This window comes from Pongo pygmaeus, chromosome 2 (genome assembly GCF_028885625.2).
Source record: "Pongo pygmaeus isolate AG05252 chromosome 2, NHGRI_mPonPyg2-v2.0_pri, whole genome shotgun sequence".
In the NCBI taxonomy this organism is placed as follows: Eukaryota; Metazoa; Chordata; class Mammalia; order Primates; family Hominidae; genus Pongo; species Pongo pygmaeus.
In genome coordinates, this window is record NC_085930.1 from 180,069,209 (window position 1) to 180,078,950 (window position 9,742).

At 42.8% G+C, this 9,742-nt stretch overlaps 1 pseudogene; it reads right to left on the bottom strand.

Annotated features, from left to right (window-relative positions):
* Positions 1-7,137: 7,137 nt before the first annotated feature.
* LOC129032475 (Krueppel-like factor 7) lies at positions 7,138-8,202 on the bottom strand (annotated as a pseudogene).
* Between the last annotated feature and the right edge of the window lie 1,540 nt (positions 8,203-9,742).

The window sequence follows — 9,742 nt, forward strand, 5'->3', positions numbered from 1 at the left end:
GAAGTGGTGGGGATGCACACCCTTTTCTTATTCCAGTTCTTAGGGGGAATGCTTTGAACTCTTCCCCATTCAGTATGATGTTGATGGTGGGTTTGTCCTACATAGTCTTTGTTATTTTGAGGTATGTTCCTTCAGTCCCTAGATTGTTGAGGGTTTTAATCATGAAGGAATGTTGGATATTATTGAATACTTTCTTTGCATCTATTGAGATAATCATAGAGTTTTTGTTTTTAATTCTGTTTATGTTATGAATCACACTTATTGATCTGTGTATGCTTAAGCATCCTTGCATCCCTAGAATAAAATCCTTGCATCCCTTGCATCCCACTTAATCATGATGTATTATATTTTTGATATGCTGTTGGATTCAGTTTGCTAGTATTCTGTTGAGGATTTTTGCATCTATTATTCATCAGGGATATTGACCTTAGTTTTGTTTCATTGTGTTCTTGCCTGATTTTGGTATCAGGGTGATACTGGCTTCATAAAATGAGTTAGGGAGGAATCCTTCCTTCTTGATTTTTTGGAATAATTTCAGTAAGATTGATATCAGACTTCTTTGTACATCTGGTAAAATTTGGCTGTGAATCCATGTGGTCCTGGGCTTTTTTGTTGGAATAATTTTTATTACAGCTTCAATTTGATTACTCATTATTGGTCTGTTCAGGGTTTCTATTTCCTTCTGGTTTAATCTTGGGAAGTTTTATGTTCCAGGGATTTATGTGTTTCCTCTAGGTTTTCTAGTTTATACTTTTAGAAGTGAGAGAGGTAGGGCCTTTTTCTGGATTAGTCTTTGTCTTAAAGGGAATTTTGTGGGTTGTTTGATCTTCTATCTAGACCACTAAAAATTTCCCCATATCTTCAAGGAGGCTGATTTGCTTTCTTACCATTCGTGTGTTCACTGGAGTAGCACTTTTAATTTCCTTCAAGAACTTTTCCTTTGCATTCACAACTTGACTACCTGTTTGATGCAGGAGGACTAGCTTTTGACTTGTCTCAGCTTTTGGCATGCCTTCATCACTAAATTTAGTTATTTCTAGCTTTCGATTTAAAGTGAGATATGTATGACTTCCTTTCACTTGAAAACTGAGTAGTCATTGTAGGGTTATTAATTGGCCTAATTTAAATACTGTTTCTCAGGAATAGGGAAGGCTAAGGAGGGAGGGAGACAGAGAGAGAGAGGAGAGAGGAGGGAGGGGAGAGGAGAGGGGAGAGGGGGAGAGAGGGGAGAGGGGGAGAGAGGGGAGAGGAGAGAGGAAGGGAGGAACAGCCAGTTGGTGGGGCAGTCAGGTAAACACAGTCGTTATCGATTAAGTTTGCTGTTTTATATGGGGGCAGTTTGTCATGCCTCAAAACACTTACCATAGTAGTGAGAGGTGACAATGTGCTAGCAGCCCTCACTCACTCTCGGCACCTCCTCGGCCTTGGCATCTGCTCTGGCCACATGTGAGGAGCCCTTCAGCCTGCCACTACACTGTGGGAGCCCCTCTCTGGGCTGGCCCCCTCTGCTTGCGGGGAGGTGTGGCGGGAGAGGTGCAGGCGGGAACTGGGGCTGCGCGTGGCACTTGTGGGCCAGCATGAGTTCCAGGTGGGCGCGGGCTTGGCAGGCCCCACACTCGGAGCGGCCGGCCGGTGCTGCTGGCCCTGGGCATTGAGGGGCTTAGCACCCGGGCCGGCAGCGGCCGAGGGGGCGCCGGGTCCCCCAGCACTGCCGGCCCACCCGTGTTGCGCTCGAATTCTCTCTGGGCCTCACCTCAGCTGCCTCCCCGCGGGGCAGGGCTTGGGACTTCCAGCCTGCCTTGCCCAAGCCCCCCCATGGTGGGCTCCCTCGAGGCCTGAGCCTCCCCAATGGGCACCGCCCCCTACTCTGTGGAGGCTGGTCTCATTGGCTGCCCAAGGGCTGAGGAGTGCAGGTGCTTGGGGCAGGACTGGTGGGCAGCTCCACCCGCAGCCCTGGCATGGGATCTACTAGGTGAAGCCAGCTGGGCTACTGTGTCAGATGGGGACTTGGAGAACTTTTATGTCTAGCCGGAGGATTGTATATGCACCAATCAGCACTCTGTATCTAGCTAATCTGGTGGGGACTTGGAAAACTTTTATGTCTAGCTAGAGGATTGGATTGTAAATACACCAATCAGCACTCTGTGTCTAGCTCAGGGATTGTAAATGCACCAATCAGCACCCTGTGTCTAGCTCAGGGATTGTAAATGCACCAATCAGCACCCTGTCAAAATGAACCAATCAGCTCTCTGTAAAACAGACCAATCAGCTGTCTGTAAAATGGGCCAATCAACAGGATATGGGTGGGGTCAAATAAGGGAATAAAAGCAGGCTGCGTGAGCCAGCAGCCGTAACCTGCTTGGGTCTGATTCCACACTGTGAAAACTTTGTTCTTTCCCTCTTTGCAATAACTCTTGCTGCTGCTCACTCTTTGGGTCAGCACTGCCTTTATGAGCTCTAACACTCACCGTGAAGGTCTGCAGCTTCACTCCTGAAGCCAGCGAGACCACGAACCCACCAGGTGGAATGAACTACTCTGGACGGGAGGAACGAACAACTCCAGACGCGCCGCCTTAAGAGCTGTAACACGGCCGGGCACAGTGGCTCATGCCTGTAATCCCAGCACTATGGGGGGCCGAGGCGGGTGGATCACCTGAGGTCGGGAGTTCGAGACCAGCCTGACTAACATGGAGAAACCCCATCTCTACTAAAAATACAAAAAATTAGCAGGGCGTGGTGGCGCATGCCTATAATCCCAGCTACTCGGGAGGCTGAGACAGGAGAATCGCTTGAACCCAGGAGGCGGAGGTTGCAGTGAGCCGAGATTGCGCCATTGCACTCCAGCCTGGGCAACAAGAGTGAAACTCTATCTCAAAAAAAAAAAAAAGCTGTAACACTCACTGTAAAGGTCTGCAGCTTCACTCCTGAAGCCAGCGAGACCACGAACCCACCAGAAGAAAGAAACTCCGAACACGTCCGAACATCAGAAGGAACAAACTCCAGACACACCATCTTTAAGAACTTTAACACTCACTGCGAGGGTCCGTGGCTTCATTCTTGAAGTCAGTGAGACCAGGAACCCACCAATTCCGGACACAGTAGCATTAAAAATCACTGATCATAGATCACCATAACAGATTGTCTTAGTCTGTTTTCTGTTGCTTATAACAGAATACCTGAAACTGGGTAATTTATAAGGAGAAGGAATTTATTTCTGACACTTATGGAGGCTGAGAAATCCAACATCGAGAAGACTTATCTGGTGAGGGTCTTCTTTCTGGTAGGGACTCTACAGAGTCCGAAAGTGGTACAGAGCATTACATGGTGAGGAGGCTAGGTGTTCTAGCTCAGGTGTTCTTTCCTCTTCCTATAGAGTCTTCAGTTCCAGTATTGTAATAACCAGTGAATCCAGTAACACATTAATCATGAATGGATTAATCTACTTATGAGAGCAGAACCCTCATGACCTAATCACCTCTAAAATTTTCAGCTCTCAATACTGCCACAATGGGGATTATGTTTCAACATGAGTTGTAGAGGGGACAAACATTCAAACTGTAGCACAGATATAATAATAAAAAAATTGGAAATATTGTGAGAATTATCAAAATGTGACACAGAAGCATAAAGTGAGCACATACTGCTGGAAAAATGCCACTGATAGGCTTGCTCAACTAAGGGTTGTCACAAACCTTTAATTTGTAAAAGAAAAAGCAATATCTGCAAAGCACAATAAAGCAAAGGACAACAAAACCAGGTATGTGTGTGTATTTTAAAAGAATATTGGATTCAATTTGCTGAAACTTTTGTTTATAATTTTTGTGTTTGTGTTCATGAGGGATATTGGTTTATAGCAAGCTTGTTTAATCCATGGCCCATGGGCTGCATGCAGCCCAGAACAGCTTTGAATGAAGCCCAAGGCAAATTTGTAAAGTTTCTTAAAACATGAGATTTTTTGCAGTTTTTGTTTTTAGCTCATCAGCTATCGTTAGTGTTAGTGTATTTTATGGGTGGCCCAGGGAAGTCAAAAGATTGACACCCCTAGTCTATAGTTTGCTTATAGTAGCTTTATCTGGTTTGGTGTCAGGGTAATGCTAGCTTCATAGAATGAATTGGGAAGTATTACTTCCTTTTCAATTTTTTGGAAGAGTTTGTATAGGATAGATATTATTTCTTCCTTAAATGCATGGTAGAATTCACCAGTGAAGTCACTTGAGCCTTGAATTTTCTTTTAGGGAAGGTTTTAAACTATATTATTGATTTTTAAAATAGATAATAAGGGTATTCAAGTTTTAAACTTCTTCTTGCATGAGTTTTGGTAATTTGCCTTCCAACTAATTTGGAAATTGTTGGATTTATTGGCATAGACTTGTTCATAATCTTTCCATATTATTCTCTTTTTTAAAACTTTCTTTTTAATAGAGACTTGCATTGGTTAGTTCGAAAATTAAATTAAGTGTTATAAACCCTTAATAATAGCATTTTGAGAGGCAAGAGCAGCTCCAGCTTGGAAGAGAACATTTGCAAATCATGACAGCCACGGCTTAATGCCATCACTGTTGTGTGCATGCATTCATGCTGGAGGCTGCTACATAAAGGAAAAGAAAGGAACCAACAGAATTCAGGGTATCTAAAGTTTCATCTAGTGCACTGATGGAGGCACTACAGTTTAATACAGCTGAGGTTCAAGGTCCCTCACACATCCTTCATCCAGGAAGGATGCACCACACATTCAAATATAATCCCATGGTACACCCTGATGGACTGGCCACAAAATGCACTCAAATACAGTAGAGAATTATGAGATTGTCAGCAAGCAGTGCTCCAGAAATTGTTTTTAAGTCATGTCTAGTTTTAAATCTTTGGAATAAAACTGATTTTTTTTTAATATCCTCCAACTAACATACATTTAATTGCCTCTGGCAAATGGACAGATTTATGTGTGTGTGTGTGAAGGGTGTTTGTCTGTGTGTGTGTGTTAAGAGTGTTTTTTATTTTTTTGTTGTTGTTTTGTATTTTTTGTTTGTTTGTTTTTGGTCTAAATAGAAAAAAGGAAAAGGAGAAAGAAAATTCTTGAGGCCAGACCTTGAAATGCCCCAAGTGTCCAACTGGGAGCTACAGCATTTGTGAGGAGGTTCCTTTGCCCTCAGACTAGTTTCAACATTTCAGTGAAAACAAAGGCCACAGAAAGCTGAAAATCCAGATCTTGAAGGTTGCTGTCATATATGTGTTTGTAGTTCTTATATTATTATTTCCTTTTGACTTCAGTTTTGCATCACAAATATGTATGGGGTGGCATTTTAACAGTCAGTGAGTCAAACAGTCAAAGGAGGGCAGGAGGGGAGCCAGCTGGTAGGAGGGAGCAGCAACTGTGTGTGGACCAAGCGCCATTTTTATTTTATAGACATGTCTTGAAGGGATGGTCCCAGAATATACAAAATATACAATCTGTCCTAATAACCACCTTACTTGCTTGCGTAGGCCATTTGATGGTCCTAAAGGCAGTCTTTGGAGTTGAGGCCAGTACCAGCTAGCTAGGAATACGGGTAGATAGAGACCAGTATTGGATGTGTGTGTGTGGTATGAAAAGTAAGGACTATAGACTCCTTCGGAGTCAGCTTGCAGAGTAAATGTGGGGCCTCTGTTAATCCTGAGGATTCTAGGTCACAAATCATGGTGGGCCTAGCCAAAAAAAAATAAATAAATAAATAAAAAAAAGAAAGAAAGAAACGTGTCTCTCCTTTTAGAAAGCCCATGAGATAAACACCTCAACCTTTTTCTTGAATGTCAACCCTTCACTCTCACAATGACATTTTAAATTGTGTGTTGTAACAAGTGGAGGAATAGGAGCTCAGTGGGCATGAGAGAGAAGGTACGATGATGTTTTGTGAAGCCACTAGACTTGGGAGGCATCCTCAGTTTTCCCCACTCCTGGAAAGAGTGATATTTTTGGCTTTTTGTCACATCATAAACCAGAGTTAAATACACAGCTGCCCTCTGAGACTAGCGACATCTATGCTTTAACTGGTGATGGGGTAGCAATGACACCCAGCACAACGGTTGATCACTATGAGCTGAGGTCATTATGCCTCGAGGAGGATGAGAGAACTGTGATTGGCTATTTTGAGAGCTGAACATCCAGGTACCGAGAGAGTCCTGGAGAGGGTTAGTCCATGGAGAAAAGGTAAAACACTTAAGCTTCAAAATAAGCTTTTCAAGTTTTCATTAGCAAAAATGGAGAGATTAAAAATAGAAAATCTAGCACTGGCAATAAGGTGAGGCTCAAGGGATATACTGTGATTTATCATCAAGGACTTTATTCTCTTGGCCACTTTGCAGTCATGCTAGAAGTTTCCAGAATCCCTAGTGCATATGGTGTGTAAGAGTCAAAAAGTAAGAGAAGAAAACTCCTCCCTTGAGAGTGAAGTCTACAGAAATGCAGGCCAGAAAGGTGTAAGATGTTATTCCAGAGTCTGCCGCCGCTAAAGCCTTTGGGATTGACGCGAAAAATCTCAATAGTACTAAGAAGAACCAAAACCACTCAACAGTTCTGTGAGGAAGTCTGACCCATGGAATAGTAGGACTTTTCACACACAAAGGACAAATAAATCAAGAGTTAATTTTGGCTACCAAATTGCAATTTGGTTTTCTAGGTCATTTTCCCCCAACTATTTAAAAACAAACTTTAGTGCTACACATATACAACTTTAAGATGCTGAATTCTCCTATCAAGTTGCACTAAGAAGCAAGTGAAATAAGCCACTCAGACTGCCGTCCACCTGCAGAGACGTCACATTCATTTACTTTGATTTCCATTGGCAACAGCAGGAAATAATTCGAATAGTGCTGAAGTAAGCAGCCAGTCTGCCTTGCTGAGTTCACCTGGTTTCCTTCTTCATCTTCCATCTGGCTAGGGCAAGGCATAAAGAATAGACATATATATTTTAAATACAGTTGAGTGCATGACAGTGTGTATGTGTGTGGGTCTGTATGTGAGTGTGTGTATGTGTGTATAGAGGTTTATAAGTGAGAACTTTCTTCTGAGAGGCAGTGGTTCTCCACCTGAAGTCCAGCCCCCTGCCTCATGGTATTTCCTTAAGACACTGGCTGATGGCCACCGCAACTCTGGCCTGTTTTTTAGATATGTCTCTTCATAGGGAGGGCAAGATGGTCAGACCTGGAAAAACACCTGTCGCAGTGGTTGCATTTGAAGAGGTTTGCACCTGTGTGTTTCCCGTAGTGCCTCGTGATCTCATCGCTTCATGCAAAACGCCACTAGCATCCCTCCCATGAGTACCTGTAAGGCTTCTCACCTGTGTGAGTCCTCTGATGGGCCTTTACGTGGGAGCTTTTTGTATAAACTTCCTGGCACCCGTTAAACTGACAGCAGTGAACCCTCTTCTTGTTTTCAGGACATGCTTCAGCCCCTAGCCCTCCTTGGTCACTGTCACTCTGTCCACTCTTAACGGCCCTGGCACCATCACGGCTGCTGAAGCTGTTGTGACCCCTTCCCCTTTATGGAGATGAGAGCAGCCGCCTTGGCCACTAGTTTCGACGTCACTGTGCCATCCACGGCAGAGAGAGTTTGTGAGGTTTTGACCAGATGGCGGCTGAGCTCAGGGGACAATGGGGGCATTAATGAGGTCATTGTGTTGAGCTGGACCTGGTTGACAGCTGTGTAGCTGTCTAGAGAAGAGTTGGCGGCTGGAGGCTGAGGCAGGTCTCAGATAGCAACTTGCCCCAAGAGAGCAAGATGTCTACTGCTGAGCTCTTCTCACAGATGGCCACTTCCACGGGGAGCAGCAGGAGGTCTAAGCGACGGAAGCTTTCCTCAATGCACCGGGGAGGAGAAGCGTGGAGCAAACAGGCCAAGTCCTCAACAAAGGTCTCCGAGATCCTCCTGGGCTCCGTCTGTAGGTAGCATTCCAATTCAAGGCATGTCTCCTCTGGAATATTCCCTCTTCTCTCAGTCTCTATTCTCCTTAGGGGACCCTTTCTTTTATCCTGTGTTTCCCTCAGGGGTCTCCACTCCCACAAGTAAATATCTTCCAGGATATCCTGGAAATAAGTCTTCTGGACTTCCTTTTTTCCATTTACTTATTCCTGCTGCCAGGTCTCCAGGGATAGCAAAGCTGAGAAGTAGCCGGTGTCGTGGACAAGTTGTAGCTCCTGGAGTATACTATAACTAGCCAGCACATCCATGCTGCTACTGCCGGGCAAAACTGGAGGCGAAACCCTCCCCCAAACACAGTTGGGGCTGTTTGTCAGTGTCTGGCTCACCCCCCAAGAAGGCAGACATCCAGTGGCCCTTTTGTTTTGTTTCAGTCAAACGAAGCTGCCATCTATTTCTGCAGTGCTATTCACTCCTAATGCAATCTTTGCCTTTTATTTTGAGAGGTTGCATTTTTTTCTCTTGTGATCGCTTCTCTTCCCCACTTCCCTACCCTCCCCTCCCCACCCTCACCCCATCCTTGCTAGTTTGTAGTCTCACCCTTCCTTTTCTCCCATATTATTCTTTTAATATTTGTAGAATCTGTAGTGATGTCACCTCTTTCATTTCTGATGTTGGTAATTTGTGTCTTTTTTTCTGATCTGTCTGCCTACAGGCTTTATTGATTTCAAAGAACTGTGTTTTTTGGTTTCGTCAGTTTTCTCTACTTTTCTGTTTTTTATTTCTTTAATTTCCACTTTGACTTTTATTATATCATTTTTCCTGCATACTTTGGTTTTATTTGCTCTTTTGCTGCTAGTTTCTTAAGGTAGAAGCTGAAATTCATTTATTTGAAAACCTTCCTTTATTTTTTCATATCTGGATTGAGTGCTACAAATTTCCTGTTAAGTATTGGTTTAATGACATCTGATATGTTGTGTTTTCATCTTTAGTTCAAAATACTTTCAAATTTCCATTTTTATTTACTTTTTTGATTCATGAGTTATTTAGTGTTTTAAAGTAGCTTTCAATGATTTGGGAATTTTCTAAGGGTATTTCCGTTACTGATTTTTAAAAATTTCATTGTGGTCAGATAACATATTTTGTATAACTTGAATCCTTTTTGATTTATTAAAATCTATCTCATGGCTTAGAATATGGTCTATCTTGGCAAATGTTTCATAGGATTTTGAGAAAAATATATATTCTGACATTATTGGGCATGGTGTTCTATAAATATCAATCAACTTGAGTTGATTGATAGTATTTTCCTAGTCTACTCTATCGTTATTGAGTTTTATACTTGTTCTATTAGTTTTTGAGAAGATATTGAAATCTCCAACCATAATTATGGATTTATCTATTTCTCTTCACATTACTATCAGTTTTGGCTTCATGTATTTTGAAAGTCACTTGTTATTAGGTGCTTAAATATTTATGATTGTTACATATTTCTCATTAATTTACCTTCTTGTCATTATGAAACGTCCTTTTTAATCTTTTTTGCTCTAAACTATATTTTTTTCTGACATTAATATAGCCACTGCCACTTTCTTCTTACTGGTGGTAGCACGGTGTGTGTGTGTATGTGTGTGTGTGTGTGTGAGAGAGAGAGAGAGATAGTTCGGATGTGTGTCCCTGCCCAAATCTTATGTTGAAATGTAATCCTGAATGTCGGAGGTGAGCCTGGTGGGAGGTGATTGGATCATGGAGGTGGATTTCTCATGAGTGGTTTAGTATCGTCTGTTGGTGCTGAGTTCTCCCAAGATCTGATCATTTGAAAATGTGTGGCACCTCCCCATCCTCTCTCTT